The 5,080-nt window shown below is 36.5% G+C and overlaps 1 long non-coding RNA gene across 1 annotated transcript in view; it reads left to right on the top strand.

Annotated features, from left to right (window-relative positions):
• Positions 1-309: 309 nt before the first annotated feature.
• The window catches only part of LOC125620049, a 101,517-nt gene continuing 96,746 nt past the window's right edge, over positions 310-5,080 (top strand). The window contains exons 1-2 of the long non-coding RNA XR_007351632.1: positions 310-507; positions 667-735. This is a non-coding gene — a long non-coding RNA (uncharacterized LOC125620049). The remainder of the gene's footprint in view (positions 508-666; positions 736-5,080) is intronic.

The following is a 5,080-nucleotide window of genomic DNA, read 5'->3' as shown; positions in this document are numbered from 1 at the left end:
AAAAAGGATTACAGGCCCCCAGAAGGATGAGATATCATCAGTTTGTAATCCAGCCCATGGTTTCCTAGATACCGTATTGTCTATTCTGTTCTGCTATGTGAAAAATGTTGAATATCAACAATGGGTTTCAGTGCTGTATTGTTGAGTTTTGTATGAACTAATCTAGCTTCACTTAAAAAAAAAAGAAAGAAAGAAGAAAAAAAGAAAGAGAGAGAGAAAAAGAAAAGAAAAGAAAGAAGAAAAAAAGGAGAAAAAAAAAAGAACCCCAGCTTTGGACAAAAGTCTGTAGCCAGTACATTTGAAACTCCCCTTGCACAAGGGCTCACTGTAGCTGGGAGAAGGCATTTTACTCATTTGCTCTCTCCCTTCCTACCGTCAGCTGGTCCCTCTTCTCAGGTGTAGATCACCTATTATCATTTCACCTATTTTGATACTCTACTGAGGAGAGTCCCAGGATGCAGCTGGGACAGGCCCACTAACAAGACAGCCCAGTTCAGTATTTGGAAGGTAAGCTCTCTGCACAAAACTTCTCTGCTTTAGTATGCTGGCCTAGCTCTAAAACTTTGCAGCATATCACTTATTTTTAACTTTCACTTTTTTTTCCTCTCTCTCTCTCTCTCTCTCTCTCTCTCTCTCTCTCTCTCTCTTTTCTTCTTTTGGAGAAAGAAAGCCTGACAGGTTTCTCCGGAAAAGTGACCATCCATGGAATGAATGAAATGTTCTCTTTCTATTCCAGTAAGTAATTGACTTGTAACTAAAAATTGAACTGGCTGCTGTGTCAACTGCAATGTGAGCTGCTGCTGGCACAGGTGTTGCTTACTCTTTAGCCTGGAAAGAAAAAGGGGCTTAACCTGTGATTAAATTTCAAGTCAATTGACCTCAACATGATAGTACATAATTCTCACTTGCCTACCGAATGGCCCGAGTTCTCATTTGACCCTGATTCTGGCACCTGTGTTTTTTAATGTTTGGCGTCGCTAAAGCCAGCATTGCTCTTTTGGTTTAGAAATAAAGTGGGTGGAGAACAGTTCAAAGTAAATAACAAACGGTGGTCAGCCGACTGAGTCTTTGATACGGTCTCAGTGGGTTCTTTTTTTAATGCGTTACCTGGACTGTCATGTACATTATTATTCGTGTACAGTTTTTAAAGTATGGATTTATGGACAGTTTTATTAAGTGCTGGGGATACAAAGTAAGTCCAAACCAGTGAGTTACAAACAAGTAAAGGATGTGAGAATTTGGCTGTCAAGTGCTTTCAAATGCTTAACTTTGATTAGGCAACATCTCCTAGATTAAGTACGCCTTGCCCTTTAATGATTTTGAGCTCTGGAATGAAATGGCAGCATTTTTTTTCTTTCTTTCTAATTTCTTTCTGCAAACAGAACAAAGGTCTATTTACCTTTAATAAGATGCCCCTTTGGGGTTTGGAGACAAATCTGTGTTTACTTTCCAAAAGCAAACTAAAAATGAATGACATTCAGAGTCATCATTTATACTTGAAGCTATTTTTCCATTCATTTCATGTAAAGCGATTGCCTACTATGAATTGGTCTATAAGATGAGAGCAGCTAAGGATTGTTGTTTTTCTCTTCCTAACTTTTTTTTTTTTTTAAACCTGGGAATTAGAAGAACATGCTGATGAGGCTTGCTTAACCCTGCTTTGAGTGCCAGGCAGTGACTAGCTCTCTGTGAAACCATTTCTGACCCTCTGCTTGCAGTGGTGAGCTTGAATTTTTCCCCTTCCTTGCCCATCACTGTCAGTCAATTATAGGATTGAACTGAACCAGAAAATCTGGTACAGTCTGGTAATTAGTACAAAGGGTTTCCAGTCTAGTGTAAAGACAGAGATGCAAGAGCCCCAGCAGTCACAGAAATCGTTTTGATTGGCCATGGACATTGCCTTTTAGTGCTGCTTGGTGACTTCCTAAAGATATTGCCTCCTACCCTACAGGTCTTCTCCTTCAAGTACATTATGGGCCTTTTTTTAAAGTGGCGCGTGTGTGTGTGCATGTATGAGTGTGTGTGTGTGTGTGTGTGTGTGTTTCTTTTTTTAGCTCCAACTTCTCCCATTTTTAGTCTGTCATTTTTGCCTATCAAACAGACACATTTTGACTTGCCCAACAAAGAACCAAGTTATCAACACTCACAGAAACTGACATTTTTAATTCAGGCTTCATTATGTCTTTGAGTTATGACAGTGAAGTACAAAGACATTTTAAGGGTTTTTTTATTATTTTTTTTAAATCCAGCATTCGGATGTTTATTTTTCTTTAGTATTCCTATTTCCCTTTCTACTTTTATTCTCGGTAATATATAATTAGCATTATCACAACCATCAGCTATTATCCTTTCTGACTTTTGACCTTTATTTTTTTAGTATCTCTCAAGCTGGCAGTCTCTAAACTAAGAAAAAAAAAATCCCCATAAGAGATTTTAATGAAATATCTTAGGGTTGTGAAAACAATAAAATATTTTCAAATGTGAATCCCCTTTAAGCATTCATAGGTAAGCATGAATAGGTAAACAATAGGTCCTATAATAAAAAAAGCAACAAAATTAATTTCATAAAAATTATTTTATAAATCAAACTTACATTTGCTGCTAAATTCATTTTTAAAGTGTACATTTCATCATACATTTTTAACCACTCCCTTGGAGTTTATTATCCATGCTATTTTTTTGGATAAATTATTATTTTTTGGTTTTTTGCATGAGTAAACATCCCCTTTGATTATAGATTACAATGGCCCGGTCACATACCAGATACGGTGAAAGGGTTTGGCAACTTATCAGTGTAACAAATGCTTACCCCCCGCAAAAGCTAGATATAGGTGTCTGAGGGCAAATTTAATGTCTAATACTGTACAGAATTACAAAAGGAACAATGTTCAAATCAAGAGAAGCAATAGAAAGCACAAGATTTTTAATTTCCAAGAGTGAATTCTGTCTTTAGGACAATCTCCATCATGATCTATTTGGGAGACATGTGTGTTGTGAGTCTTGTAAAGGCCTCTTTATTTGCCCATTTCTTAAGGTAGCTTTAAATATCTGCTTTATCTTATGTACAATATTAGCAAAACTATTTATGTTGCCATGTCAACATACTGATTTTCATACATCTGACTTTGCTATTAAGTTTCAAGAAGGTTTGATATTCCTTTTATAACCCTGTCATGAGTCATGCATCTTCCCAGTAAGCATGTCATAATTTTAAAGGCTGTTCAAGAAGCAGGATTTCTGTTGAAATAGTTCTGTATTCATTTCTCTATTGTTTATTAACCATAATATAATATGATGCTTTGAAAAGAGTATATTTATGTAATTAACGCCTTTTGTTTTTAGCAAAACCTGGCCCATTAAAAACTAAGAGGGTCTTAGAAAACTATATAAATAGGCAACTTTTCAGGGATAATATTTGCGTTCAATTTAAACTTGCCATCAGATTTACATGTTGAAATGTATCCATAAAGTGACAGAGGGAAGAGCACATTCTGGTAATATTTTCCTCATTTTATTTTTTAACCTAAAATATATGTTGAAATTCAAAAGGTCGCCACATGTAGAATGGTAGTGTTTTATATTCTTTAACGCCTTTGTGGGTCTGTATAAAATTACAGGGGTTCACAGGCTTTAATATGAACTCAAACACTCTTTTCTATTTCAGTCTTATTCCTAGAAGCAGGAGCAAAACTTGGGAAGGACCTTAAAGATTGTCAAGCCTCGTGGTTTTCAAACTAAAATTTCAAACTAAGCCTCATGGTTTTCAAACTAAGATTGGAGACACCCAGGGGTGAGGGGAAAGGGAGGTCACTGGCTTTCTACCTGTCTCGAGACCACAGGATCTCTGCTGTACTCTGCTATTTTATTAGGGTTCTATGTAAGATTTACTTATGAGAATCCCATGCTGGAGGGGGAGAGATGAAGAATCACTGAGGCTATCTTACAGATAAGGAAGGCACAACTTACCTAACATAGCACTCTGAACCAGTGGCAATATTAATTCTGTTTCTTAGTCCCAGGCTTAATCTGCTAAGCAATAGATTTGCCCTACACAGCCATGTGTCATCACATGCAGGCCTCCTGAACCCTATCACTACAAGTATACACTAGGAGATCCATAGTCTTGTGTTCAAAATTAGGACATTCACTGAGGATCTAGTATTTGGTGGATCTAGTATCTAGTGTTGCAGTTGAACAACACTGAATACCAAAATCAAGCCACTTATTTTGGCAGTGCCATTAATTCTGGGTGTGTTATTGCGGGTCATTAAAGTATAATGTTGATTCATCTTATTTCTTAGTCGAGAAAGAGGTATTTTTAAATTTTCAATTGTGGTTTCTAAGAAATCCACATAACGTTAAACTTACCAGCTTACCTACTTTTAAGCATACAGCTCATAGAGTTAACTTGTTTTTTTTTTTTTTTTCCACAATGGAAAATTTTAATTAGGACTTAAATCCCAAAATAAGAAATAAAGCTGAATTAAGGGGCTAATTTTCCCAACACACATTTTATGGAATAGTATTCCCATAAGTTGTGCCAGATAAAACAGTAACATGGTCAAATAATTTTGAAAAATGAGACTACTGTGTCCTTCCCAAGGAAGTTCAAAATGAGAATATGTACTTTAAAAACACTAGGAAACTGTAGAGATCTCTTTGAATAATACAGAGTACCCCAAACTATTTTTCTATAGATTCTCTCCACCTTTTTAGCCAAAAACAAACAAATAAACAAAAAAAAAACAAACCCTTTTTGTTATTTATGTCAGCTGTATGGCTCTGTGTTTACCCTCCCTTATCTTCATCTTGTGGGTAGAAAATCCCATTAATTCAATCAATTAACAAATATTTGGGCCCAGTGCTGGAAGTGTAGTACTGAATAAATCAATCAGAACCCTTGATGTTGCAGAACTTACAGCCCAGGAAGATGTCACTGAATATGTTTTAGGAGAGAAAGAGAGGAGGAAGAAGAGAAGACAGAAGAGGAGAAGGAGACAAGAGAAGGAAGGAGGAAATGAGAGAGAGAAGGAAGGAAGGAAGGAAGGAAGGAAGGAAGGCAGGAAGGAAGGAAGGGAGG

The sequence above is a fragment of the Marmota marmota genome, unplaced genomic scaffold (genome assembly GCF_001458135.2).
Source record: "Marmota marmota marmota unplaced genomic scaffold, marMar, whole genome shotgun sequence".
In the NCBI taxonomy this organism is placed as follows: domain Eukaryota; kingdom Metazoa; phylum Chordata; class Mammalia; order Rodentia; family Sciuridae; genus Marmota; species Marmota marmota.
This window is presented reverse-complemented; position numbering and strand designations above follow the sequence as displayed.